The sequence below is a fragment of the Myotis daubentonii genome, chromosome 18 (assembly GCF_963259705.1).
Source record: "Myotis daubentonii chromosome 18, mMyoDau2.1, whole genome shotgun sequence".
NCBI lineage: Eukaryota > Metazoa > Chordata > Mammalia > Chiroptera > Vespertilionidae > Myotis > Myotis daubentonii.
Genome location: NC_081857.1, coordinates 1,460,467 through 1,474,018, shown reverse-complemented (window position 1 = coordinate 1,474,018; position 13,552 = coordinate 1,460,467). Strand labels below are relative to the sequence as shown.

The window sequence follows — 13,552 nt, the reverse complement described above, 5'->3', positions numbered from 1 at the left end:
CCTCATTCTGAGCACTTACCCATTTTCACCTGGTCCCCACCTTGGTGTCTACCTAACACTCACCTGCCAAACTCCATAATCAGACATCTGGGCTACAGATTAAAAATAATAAAACGGGCCCCAGAGCCGAGACCTGCACTGCAGCCCACAGGCCCTCCTCCCCGGCCCTCCCCAACAGCCAGCACCCAAGCTGGTCAGGGGCCTCCGACTTGTTGCCTGTGCCTCTAAGACCGAATCATTTCTCGTTAGTGTGTCGATAGGAATGTACCAAATGCCCCACCAAGATGAAAACTTTGAAAATCTCATGAGAAGCCCAAGCCGCCCTGGGCTGTGACTCTTACTTCTGTGGCTTTACGAGCTCAGCTTAGCGCTTCCCACCCTGGCTCCAGTCTATCCCATCCACCCGTCTCCGCTGAACGGGCCAGTGCTTGGTGGCGCCATCGACTCCTCCACATCCTTCTTCTTCCACTTCCCTGGCAATGAAGTCCACCAGCAGACAGAAGTGCAATGCTGCGGGCACCGTGCCACCTCCCTGGTCTTAGAAGCAGGTGCCCACAAAGCAGGCCCTCGCCCATCTCGATTTCTAGAAGGCCCTGTGGTGACCAACTCCTTGGCCTGTTTGGCCACCTCCCTGACAGTTCCACTGTCTCTAGGACCCTTTGTAAATCAAGATCCTCACCCATGGCTGGCAAGAGGCTGGACCCCGCCAGCTCCTCACCTGTGTACCTGAAACCTTAACTCTTCCTATAGCTTGCATTTTGACAACTTGGCCAAGTGTTTAAATACCCGCATCTTAAAAACTCAAAATGCAACTAAACGTCCTTTTCGGAACTGGAAGCAACTTGAAGGTATCTGTGGGAAGCGGGACCCCCTGGAGAAGCACGACTGGAGGGCGCACCGAGTCCCAGGGACAGAGCCACACAGGACTCCCCTCCTCACAGCTGGGTGCTAGGCACGGCCTCCGAGTGAAGGGGCCACAGGAGGCCCAAGCAGCCTGGGCTCTCCAGCCGGACACTCCGCATCTACCCTACCTGCCTGGAGGCCAGGTGTCACCAGCCCTCTCCAACCAGGTTGTGGTTCTGCTGCAAACCACAGACGTGGAAGGAAATCGATTTCTGAAACACCCATTGTATTCAAAACCCAAGTATTACAGCCATCACAGCTCCCTCGGCACCGCGCTCTCTGCTCACGAGGTGAAGGGACCAGAGATGGAGTGAGAGGGAAGCAGAGCCAGGCTCTCGGGACTAGCCCTCCCTCTCCCCAGCCCTGCTGCGCGAGGGGCCGGTGTGCCCGGGAGGAAGCACCTGTGTCCTGCAGGAGAGGAACCGGGTCGGCTCGGGTTTGCTGGGGCTGAAGAACAAACAGGCGGGGGTGCCACCTCGGCGGCTCAGGCAGCCTCGCCCTGGAGTCTGTGCCCACAATCTGCTCTTTCCCCAATGCTGCCAGGCCGACCTCATGCGCCCGCTTGGCCAGGCCGAGCCCCACAGCAAGGACAGATAGAGCCCGCAGGGCTCAACCCGTGGGGACAACACAAGCAAGTCCTGGAACCACGACCAGGAGGACCAAGGCCAAGGGCCTGGTCTGAGCAGCGCCCAGGGCTGCCCTGGAACTGCTGGGCTGCCCAGCGAGGCCGCGAGGGGACGGCTTCAGGTCCAGTAGGTGCCAGGCGCGCACACACGCGAGCGAGCGGCAGTGAGAACGTGGCTGGACGCCAGCGTCTCCCAGCTCCCCAGCTCCTTGTCCCCACCTCCCGGACGCCTCCCAACCCTGGTGTCTCCGCCCAGCCAGTGCTGGCGACACAGCCAGTGGCAACTTCACAGGGAAAGCCAGGCCCTCACTGGCCGGGAGACACTTTCGTGGTCACTGAGCCCCATTCACACCCCCCGCCACTGCTTCCATGGAAACCACATCGCCACACTTTCAAAGGGAGTAGCCACAGGGACCCCGAGGGACAGACCTGCACAAGGCCGCTGGGCCACGCATGCTGGGGACTGGGGACCCACAGGCTGTTTAGGGGCCTTCATTTCTTAGCAGAAAAACACAATCACAAGTGCAGAATTTAAAAATTACAAATAAATGGGGGTAAAGGCAAGCGTGGCGTTTCTTTCTGAAGCGTGACCCCTCTGCCTGGTGCAGCCGGACCGCGCTCAGGAAGATCCCTGCAGCCCAGTCCACATGCACATCCATGTTCTAACGCTTCTTAACACCCTCTAACAGCCTCTGACTTCATGGATGTATATGCTGAGAACTTAACCTAATTGCAAGTAAACGTGAATGATTTTTGGCATTCAACTAAGAAGAAAAACAATCTCAGATGCAGGCAAATTCCACAAGAAAACAAAAGAACAAGCCAGGCCGTGTGGCTATGGGACGAGGGAACCATATTTTTGAAATTGGACACAGCAGGCAAAGCAGACGATTAGATAAAACGGGAATAAGACACTTTCACAGCAGCCACGGAATGCAGCCCAGGGAACGAATGCAGACACTGGTGGCTCCTCGGTTCCCACCCCCAGAGCCTGAGTCACCTTGTCTTACAGAGACACCCACACATTCCTCCGCGTGCTTATCGTGCACAGTCTGGCTGCAACTCCAGAAACAGCCCGGGTGCCTTTCTGGATGTGAGGGAGTCTCTTCAAAGACAGAACACATAGCTCAAGTCAGTCCTGCACACCCAGCTCAGGAAGGGTGAGAGTCCATGCGTGTGTGCTCGGCCACGTGGGCACAAACCCCAGAACCCGTCCCAGACGGTGAGACCCTTGGGCCGCCGGTTGCCCCTTCCCGCCCTGAGCCCTGGAGAGACCTCAACCACAAGGCTCACAGCGGAGGGAAGGTCCCATGGGACTACCAAACGTCACCGACACACCCACCCGCCTGGACTCTTCCTTCGTCACTGACCGTGTCAAACCCAGCAGGCTGTGCACCCCTGACTCAGCAGCCGTCAGAACGTCATCCCTGTCAGAACGCCAGAACATCAGCCATTGGAATGTCAGCCGTCAGCCAGCCCTGCGACAGGTCAGGCAGGTACTACGGTCAGGCTCTCCATGCAGACCGCGTGGGCCTGGCCTATGGGCAGACACACCTCGAGCTGAGAGTGAGCCATGGATATGAGACATGGAGACCACTGAGGTGTCCACCTGGAGACACACCAAGGTGGGAAAGGAGCTTTGAGGGGAGCAGAGGTGGACTCAATGGGGAGAGGACAGACCAGGCAGCACCCGATGCCTCCAGCGTCAGGGCTGCACTGAATCAACTCTCCCAGCAGCACCCGCGTCCCACATGGTCCAGGAGGGGGACAGGGAGTCATTCCTGACCACAGAGCATGCAAAAAGCAGGAGATGTGGTCCCTGATCTCACAGGCCACAAACAAGTGAGAGAGACGTGTGTGGCCATACTGGCCCAGCGTCATAAACACTGATGAAGGGGACGGAGGGCCAGGGATTGGCAGGGAGATCAGGAAGGGGGCGCAGAGGGCTGGGAGGCTGGGCGCAGTGGCCCGAGACCCATCTGCAGAGCTCACGAGTGCAAACAGCCTGCATCCTGCGCAGGAAACGGGCACGGGTGTGGTCAGAAATGAGGCTGGGAGGCAGCCAGGGACAGTGCACAGCCAGCTCTGAAGTAACCAAAACAAGGCAATCGATCTAGACAGAGCAGAGAACTGGCCTGTCTGAAATTCAGATAAAAGAGAGACAGCGCGGCCGGGGGAAAATGTGAAGTCAGGACGACAGCCACGGAGACCACGCAGCACGGTGGCGATGGGGCTCCGGGCCCCCACCACCTGCCACACCTGCACCAGACGGGAACCTCGCTTCTTCCTGCCCATGAGCCACCTCTGGCTGATCTTATAGAAGATCCCCACAGAGAAGCCACGCCCACTGCCCTCCCGTGGCCCCTGGCTTTGGGCAAGTTCCCCTCAGCTCCTTCTGAAAGTCTCCTCCAACCAGAGGCTCTGTGGCACCTGTCGTGGCTGAGGCCTGAGCCGAGTTGGCATCATCTCAGTGATCCCTGCCCCTCCAGCGGGCCCTTCACCCCGGGACCCAAGATTCCTGACCGACAGCTGGGAAAGGCTGAACGAGAGCCAGCTTCCCCGCCACGTGCTCTGGAGCAAGAAGAGAACTGAGTGGTGGAAGGACCATGGAGAGCGGGCTCCCACGTCAGGCACAGCCACAAGCAGCTTCGCCCGGCCAGGCGACAGGCGACACAGCCAAGGCCTCGGCGCAGGCCAACGCACAAGGGACCCAAGACCCCAGGAGAAATGGCTCTGCTCTTCAGAGGCGAGAGACCCTGCCATTCCATGAAAAAGCCACCCGTGTGTCTCCATGTGTGCGAGGAGGACGGGCCCACAGAAGGTGAGGGCCACCTGGCAGGATGGGGTGAGCCACGTGGCCCCGAGAGACGGTCGCTTCACACGCTCCGCTTGGAGAGCAGTGAGTCCGTCGCCCGCACATCAGCCTGGTTGTCTGGCCAGCCGCCAACCACCCGCGGCTCCCGGGAGCGCGAGGGGAACGAAGACCGTTGGGAGAACACGACCCCTGAGAAGACGAAGGTCACCCGGAGGCCAGGCAGGAAGAGCCGCAGGACAGCAGAGCCGCACGCCCACGCTCACGCTGGCCCGGCCACGCCGGCTGCCCGTCCTCACCTCCGGCCCGGTCCACTCCACGCTCCTCGGCCCTGTCCCCCCGGCGTCTGTCCAGTGGCCCCACAGGAAGGAAGTGCTGGCACAGTCTGCGTCCTGTTTATGAGCTGACACCCACACAGTGACCTTGACGCCGCAGAACTCCATCACCTCAGGGGCCACCTGACCTGCTCGCCACCCGAGGCACTCCTCCCCCTGCTGGGGGAGTGTTGTTGGGTGAGCACGTTGGGAGGAGTGTTATGGGGGGAGCATGTCGGGGGGAGAAGTGTTATGGGGGGAGCATGTCGGGGGAGGGGTGTTATGGGGGAAGCACTCCGGTCTGTCCGGAGCTCTGACCACTTCCACAGGCGCCAGAGGAAGACTGGGCAGCAGCTCAGAGTGTCCAATGGAAATGGACCACAGAGAGCCTCCCTGAGAGGAAGCAAGAAGATCGGGCAGAACAAGGGCTGGAGTAAGATCTGGATCCAAGCCCGGCATCGGGTAGCCAGCAGCATGAGCCTGGGACTCATCCGCCTTGGCTCCTCCCCTGCAGGAGGAGGACAGCACGCACCCACCGCAGACGGTGTTGGCAGCAGGTCCCGGGGCACCGAGGTCTCTGGTCATGACCTGTGTGCACAATGAACAGTGCTGCCCTCACCTCTCCTGTAGCCACTCAGGGATCAGCCTCTGCAGGGAACGCCTGCACGGCCCACTGGAGGCCCCATATTCCTGCCTGCAGATGACCAACAGGCTTGCCCTTCCTGGCAAGCAAGGAGAGGGCGCCAGCTCTGCCCCGCCCACCCAACGCACGCTCAGCTCCCTCCCTGCTCCTCCACACGCACTGCCCTGGAGCTCATTTCAAATCCCTTGGCAGCCGCTTTCATCGTCCCAGGGCGTCCTGTTAGCAAGCCACGAAGGTGATCTCCCAGGGCCCACATCAGCACGGAGCGACGCTGAGAGCTGCCTGCGCTCCTGGGGGCAGCCGGGGGCCTGGCGGATTCTGGCTCATCGGCGACAATGATCAGAGTATCTCCGGTGAAAAGTGTCAATGCCTGTAGGGTCAGCCTGGTGTGTGCTGGAGGGCGTGAGCCACATGGACTGCCCCGTGCACCCATTCACACCAGGATGACTGGGATCATTCCCAACCACTGGTCGCTGGAAATCCCAGCCCCATCAGGTCCTGACTTTAAAAACTTAGAGACTAGAATGCAAGTATTTCATCAGAAGCTCCTATTAGAACAGTGAGAGAGCGGAGTAAGTGACGGCCTGTGCGTGAAGATGCCTGTGGCCACGGAGCCCGCGGAAACCTGTGCCTGCTCCGGACGGACCAGAGGCTCGTCTGCTTGGCTGCCGGAGCGTCTGCCTCATCCGCGGGACAGACGGTGCGCCCGCAGAGCACCGCGGAGCGGCCAGCAGCTGGCCCAGTGTCCCGTCCCGGCTTCTCCTCAGACATGGCAGAGTGGCCAGCTCACCGGGTCTGCACTCACGGTAGGAGCCTGGCGGGACCGGCTGGGCTTCCGCTGCTGGACCCAGACAACGACCTGGCCACGGGCTGGGCTGAGAAACGCACTCCTGCTCCCACCAACCCCCACGCTTAGTGGAATCCAAGTCTCTACCCAAAGTGCCATGGCCCCGTGAGCCAAAGGAAACCGGAGGCCATGCCCCGAGAGCCTGCGGCCTCCAGCTGCACTGCTGGTCTGGAGATGGAGGTCTTTATACAGCTCTCCAAGGAGACGGCTTGGACGCCGTTACCATAGAAACTGCTGCTACATCCATTGTCCACCACCCCGTGATGAAAGGGGGGGGGGGTGTTGATAGAGAAGGAAACTAGAAGAGTTGAATTTAAGTCAAGACAGAGGAAACTCATTGATGGGATGCCCTAAAGAGAAGGTGCGTGTGAGGAGGCCTCTGACTCCACAGCGAATGACGAGGTGAGTGCTGACGGTCTATTTGTGTTGGTGGGTGGGGTGAGTGAGTGGCACCCACAATGACCTCCCCGTCTGCTGGCCCGAGGCTCTCCAGAGAGACACTCCGTGTGTGGGTCTCCACGTGGTCCGAGCCGCGGTGATGCTGTGGGGCCCCAGGAAATCCACACCAGTGGTCTGGCCCCTTCTCTGCTGAGACTCTCCAGGCGAGGCCCTGGGAGAGGCCCTGTGACTGCCGTGCTTCGGAGCACCCACCGTCCACAGCTCCTCTTGGACTCCAGCGAGAGCAGCTCGCAGGCCAGCAGGAAAGCCCAAATATAACACACAGAAACCACAGGCCACTCAGCATCGAGTCTGAGGGTCAGATGTGGTCAGTCTCGGAACTAAGCATGTGCAACTGCAGTCTCAGTGGCCTCTCTTATTCTGGGGGACATGGCCTGCCTGCCTATCCACATGGGTATGCTGCACCAAGGACTGCCCCACGCCAGGCACACGGTGTTGGTTACCTAAAACGCACACCATATAGCGAAAGGTTTGACTTCTATTATGAACCCTTTGTCATCCAACTTTCCATTTGGAAAATAGCTGGAACCCAACAATCACTGTGACGTGGAGAGTCCGGTGGCACGATGGGCTCTGAGGCCACGTGCAGGGTCAAGGCGGGGACCAGACCCTTCCCCGCAGTCGTCCTGGGATTGCGTTTCATGGGGAACAAGGTGCTGTTGGGCAGCAGGAGGTCTCTGGATGGGGGGGGGGGGGCTGGAGGGAAGGAAGGAGCCCGCAGGCCCGGTACCAAACCTGGCATCTACCTGGGGTGGAGAGCGGGAGCCAGGGAAGACCGGAGCCTGGGAAGCAAAGGAGAGAAGAAACGACCCCTGCGACCGGGTCCAGAAAGGCCTAGCTGTTCACGCCCTTGAGAAAGAAAGAGTCCGGACCACGTCTCGTGGAATACACACCCGCAAAGCTGCCCAGGGCCTGCTCCTCCACCTCCTCCCAGGAGAGGGGAGAGGGGGCTGGGCCCGGCTGGGCCCTCCCCCGGGCAGACTAGGAGGCGTCCGTCCGGGCGCGATGGACGGGGAGAAAGAAAATGCGGTTCAGCTCCTGACAGGTTCCAACAGCCCCTCTGGGCACGGGGACCCCGATCCTGACGCATCGGCAAGAGGGGGCAGGAGGGGGCAGGACAGCAATGCCCTTCCTGTCGCGGACGGTGGCGCTGCTGACCCTCCGGGCCAGGTGCCCGGCTCCTGTGTGGAGGCCCCTCCCGATGAGCTTCGGGAACTGAGCGCCAAGCCAAGACTGCGCCGTGGGAGACGGTTCCGGTTCCAGCGTGTAAGCCTCACGTTTGCTTTAGCATTAAACACCATTCCCAGGAAGTGGCCTCAGAGCCTCAGAAACCCCTGACCCCACACGCTGCCCACAGCAGTCTGGCTGCTTCACTGAGGCAGGTCTCTCCCGCGGGGGCGCTGGCCACCCCCATTCTGCCAGCCCTCCCCTTGACACACAGCCCCCCACCTACCACAGACCGACAGCTCCAGCCCGCTCACGTCAGAGTTGGGAAGACGGAGGCCAAGAGACCCAGTACATGACCTGCCCAGGGTCAAGCGCGGGGGGGGGGGGGGGGGAGATCCCGCCAGAAACCGTTGCTCTTGACCCTTTTGACTATCAAATCGTGGGCATCTCAGCCCCGCACATGCTGACTCTGCCTGCTGACTGCGATCGCTGTGCAGCAAGATGCACTTAGCTCCTGTTCTCTGGGGCAATGTGCTGGGGACGGGCGGGCAGACGGACGGAGGGACAGTCACAGCAAAATAAAGAAATGAACAGGTGCAGCAGAAGCGCTGGCCCGAACACCGGCAGCCGAGCCGATGACAATGAAGGGAGGCACGAATCTCTTTCTGACAACAGAGATCATATAACATTCACAAATAAAAACAGGGGCCAGACCATCTGGGTACCTACCTGGCCACAGGAAAAGATATTTTTTAAAACACACATAAAAAGACCTTTCTGTAACGGCTCCTCTTCAGTCCAGGTCCCCGCTGCCCTCTGCGCATCACCCAGGGCCTCAGTCACCCAAGTCCTGCTCTCGATCAGCAGCTCCAGGTCTTGAACCTGCCAGCTGGGCACCTGTCCTCAGACCTGCCCCCTCCCCTTCCCCAGCCACAGCCAGCCACACACGACAGGACAGTACTGGGGGCCATGGCCCCAGACTCCACCTCACCCCCACTCCTGTCTGCACTAAAGGTTAAAGTGTTACTGCCCTGGCCGGCGTGGCTCAGGGTTAGAGCATCAGTCTGCAAAATGAAGGGTCTCGGGTTTGAGTCCCAGTCAAGGGCATGTACCTGGGTTGCAGGTTTGATTCCCCCGCCTTGGTGGGGGCGTGCCGGAGGCAGCCAATCGATGTGTCTCTCTCACATGGATGTTTCTCTCTCTCTCTCTCTCTCTCTCTCTCTCTCTCTCTCTCTCTCTTCCTCCCTCCCTCCCTTTTACTCTAAAAAAAGTAATAGAAAAAAATATCATCAGTGAGGATTAACAAAAAACAAACAAATTAAAACAAAAATATATACCTGCTCCCGGGGAAACTCTAGTTCTAGAACTTCTAAGATTCTTTCTAACAAGAGGTACAATACTGCCTCCCTCACGGTTACGTCTGAGAAGCCAATGAGGTTACGTGAAGGTCCTGGTGCCCGCCCGTGCGGCAGGACTGCCACCCTGACCCGTGTGCTCTGGCGGGAAGCGCCCCCTGTCACTCAGCATCAGCTGTGATGCATCCGCAGCCACAGTCCTGCCGGCAGCGCTGACCACATCAGAGACCGGCACGGAGGGCGCGAGGGCAGAGCGTGCACGCGGGTCCCAGCAGAGGTACAGGGTTAAGATGAAGGCGCGCCCGTGCTCTGGCCGGTGGCCGGGGCGCTTACCTGCTCCCCCTGGGACGGAGGGGCCTTCCCCTTCCTGGTGGACCTCCCAGGCCACCCAAGGAGGTCACCAGCAGGTGAGAGAACATGGACACCGTGACTCAAAGTAGTGAGGAAGAACAAGAAAGGGACGTGGAGAGCGGAGGGGCGAGAGGAGGGGGTGTGCAGGGGCAGGGTGCACGGTGTCGATGGGCTCTGAGCGGTGCGGACGGGAGGAAGAAGAGGAGCGCTGGGGGCCTCCCTGGCCTCCTCTGCTGCCCCAGGGAGGGCGGACACGCTGACACCCACTCAGACAGGAGGGCGGCGGAAGAACCAACGACAATCATGTAAAGAACACACGCGAGCCTGGCTGGTGTGGCTCATGGTTGAGCATCAACCTATGACCCAGAAGGTCATGGTTCAATTCCCGTGCCAGAGCACAAGCCCAGGTTTGGGGCCTGATCCCCAGTAGGGGGCGTGCAGGAGGCAACTGATTGATGATTCTCTCTCATCATCGAGGTTTCTACCTCTCCCTCGCCCTTCCTCTCTGAAATCAATAAAAATCTATTTTTTAAAAAAGAACACACGTGAGAGAGGGACTTGGTGAGGACACCCACATGCTAACCAACACGGGTGGTGAGTGAGGCCATGAGTTACTTTTCCTTTTTTCCCGAGTTTCCATTAGGACCTATTTTATCATCTCAGTCCTTTTATCTGTTAATTATTGCAAAGGCCCTGCCTGAGCCTGAGGAGCCGGGCATAGCAGGCCCCGGTGCCGGCCGGCGGTCCTGCCCGCAGAGCCCTGCTCCGGGCTGAGGGCTGCTGGAGGCCAGCGTCCTGGAGGCCTCCCGGGGGCAGAGCGCGGAGGGAGAGGGGAGCAGGACTGACTGAGGAATGCGAGGTCTGTGACTTTAAAGTTGTCTGGTGTTCATGCTCTCGCTCATGTGGACTGGAGGGGAAATAGTGACATTTTCCCAAAACCTTTTCAGGAATTCAGAATAACCGTGGTGAATCAGTCACCGCAGGCGGCCGCCGGGGCGGGAGGAATGAAGCTGTGACTAATGAGGGCCCGGAGCGCAGCCAGCAGCCTGCGGGCCAGTCTCCATGGAGGAGACGCACAGTGCCAGGCGGGGCGGAGGGGCCCCAGCGCGATAAAGGCAGCGCAGAGGTGAGAAGGAAGGGGGTGTCTCCAAGCCAACGAGGTGAGCGGGCCGGCGGGACAGGGAGGCCATGGGCGCGAGAGCTGGAAGGACGGGGCATCCGAGCCTCATTCCCAAACAGAAGGCGGACCTGGAGCCGCTCTGCCTCTCGCTCCGGCTGAGTGGCCGCATCTCCACCGCAGCACAGCGCAGCCGCGTGCCGCATCCTGTTCCTCTCCCCACGACGGGACGGGCGGGGGTGAGGGGCCTGCGCCGCCTCCCACTGCAGGGCCCACGCACAGCCTGCGGAGAGCTGCTGCCTGCTGAGCGAGCCAGTGACTGACGAAGCAGCGTTCCGGACTGGAATGCAGCCCGTCTGGAAGGCACGGAGCCGGAGCCCTGCCCACGCCCCGCACCGGCACCCCCGGAGCCAGCTGACTTTCTCAGGGGCGTCAGGGCCCACGTCAGTGCCCACCAGGAGCCTGGGGTTCCACAGGGAAAGGACCACAACCTCTGACTCCCAGCCCCGTCCGGTGCTGCACGGGCCGGTGTCAGGTCTGAACAGGGGCCCGGAGCGGGAGGACGTGCGTGTCGGGCCCGTCACTCTGATCCCCAGGAGCGTTCCCAGCACAAAGCCGCCTTTCAGCGCGGCCAGCGGCAGCGCCTCTCCAGGGCTCCGGCCTCGCATTTCCAGGGAGCGCTGGGGGCCAGCAGCAAAGTACACGGGCATGGCCACCGGCCAGGGAAGCTGGCACCACACTGCCAGCCGGGACCGACTCCAGGCGGCCTGACCAGAGTCACGAAAGCTCATCATTCATCCAGAGGATTTAAAACAATCCAATTAGTCAGGTGTGACGGCACATGGGGCAGTTGAATGTCAACCAAAGTCAACCGTGAGGACAGGAACCGGGGCATCCTCACTGGCACACCCCCCTCTCCCCAAAGCACGTGACCCAGGTGAGGGTAAAAGGTCAGCTTCTTGGATTTGGCAACTCCAGCCATAGCAACCTGTCAGCAAAAATGCCTGCACAGGGCCAGTGGGAGTCTCCTCCCTTAATGCAGAAATTCCTGAGCGGCAGCTCCCGGGGTGACTGCCAGAGGTTGAAGGGCAGGACAAAGGAGCGGAGTGTCAGAGAGGGTGGCTCTGGCACAGGAAACCAGGCTGTGTGGGCAGCCGCCAGGTGTGCCAATGTGTATGGAACAAACCCAAGGGCCATGATCACAGACTCACGTCCTTTCTAAGGAACAGGGAACTCTGACTCCCCAGTGTACCTGACCCTCAGGGCAAGGGCGGAGGGCAGGCGCGGGCACCCTCCACACTGCTCCTCCCACACTATTCAGGAGTCAGAACTGTCCCTTGAACTCAAAGTAGTCGTGGAACAGACTTGCAGAGGGCAGTTTCCAGCTCGCCCAGTGACTGGCATTGCCACACATGGCTGATCTTGTCCACCCCGTCCCGGGCTGGAGTGCTCCTCGGAGAGCTCAGAGCTAGATATGAACAGAAATAGGGGGAAAGTTCTAGAATCCATTTGGAGCCAAAAATAACCCCAAATAGTCCAAACAATCTTGAGAAAGAAAAATAAAGCTGGAGGCATCACACTCCCGATTTCAAACTCTTTACAAGGCTATAGTAGTCAGGACAGTATGATACTGGAATAAAAACAGACATAGACAAATGGAACAGAATGGAGAGCCCAGAAATAAACCCAAGCATATATGGTCAGTGACGCTCAACAACAGTGTCAGAACACACAATGGGAAAAGACAGTCTATTATAAATGGTGTTAGGAAGCCTGGACAGCCACATGCAAACTGGGCCCTTTCTTACCCCGTACTCAAGAAATCAACTGGAAATACATTTAAGGCGTAAAGACCTGAAACCATAAAATTCCTAGAGGAAAACATTAAGGGGGAAAATCCTTAATATTGGCCTTGGTGATTTTTTGGGATATGACATTAAAAGCTTAGGCAACAAAAACAAAAAATAAAAAGTAAGACTACATCAAACTCAATGCTTCTGCACAGCAAAGAAAGCCAACAAAAACAAGGCCACCTATGGATCGGAAGAGGACATTCAAAGCCACTTACCTGCTAAGGGTTATGTAAGAAGCTCCTATAACGCAATAGCAAGAAGCTTCTCACCCAGTGAAAACAATGGGCAAGGAGCCTGACCAGACGTTTCTCCCCAGAAGGCAGACACGTGGCCAACAGGCACACGAGGAGGTGTGCGATGTCACCAGCTGTCAGGGAAACACGAGTCAAACCACATGAGACACAGCCTCGCACCCGACAGGATGGCTATCACCAAAAAAGCTCGGTGTTGGCCAGGGTGTGGATAAGGGCCCCTATACCCTGTGGCTGGGGGTGGAAATCGGTTCAGCTATTGTGGAAAACACTACGAAGTTTCCTCAAACAACTAAAAACAGCCCGGCCGGTGTGGCTCAGTGGTTGAGCATCAACCTATGAACCAGGAGGTCACCGTTTGATTCCCAGTCAGGGCACATGCCCGAGTTGCAGGCTCAATCCCCTGCTGGGGGCGTGCGGGAGGCAGCCAATCAATGATTCTCTTTCATCACTGATGTTTCTATCTCTCTCTCCCTCACCCTTCCTCTCTGAAATCAATAAAAGTATATTTTTTTAATAAAACTAGAACGTCCAAATGACCCACCTGACCCTCTTCTGGGTATTTATCCAAAGGAAATGAGGTCAGGACCTTGAAGAGGTGCCGGGCTCCCAGGCTCACTGAGCATGCTCACAATAGACAATGTATGGAGACAACCACGTGTCTGTGAGAAGAGGCAGTGGTGTGTGCACACGCGGTGGCACAGCACACATTAGCTTGGCAAAAGGAGACCCTGCCGTTCGCAACAACAGACGGACCCGGAGGACACTGCACTGAGGGAAACAGCCCGCGCCACCGCCTGTGGGGAACCCAACGGGGCTCGCACAGAAGCAGAAAGCAGGGCTGCCACCAGGGCG

General features: G+C 58.9%; 1 protein-coding gene across 4 annotated transcripts in view; it reads right to left on the bottom strand.

Annotated features, from left to right (window-relative positions):
* Positions 1–13,552, bottom strand: part of LOC132221064 (carboxyl-terminal PDZ ligand of neuronal nitric oxide synthase protein-like) — a 126,168-nt gene that overhangs the window by 46,063 nt on the left and 66,553 nt on the right. The window lies entirely within an intron of this gene.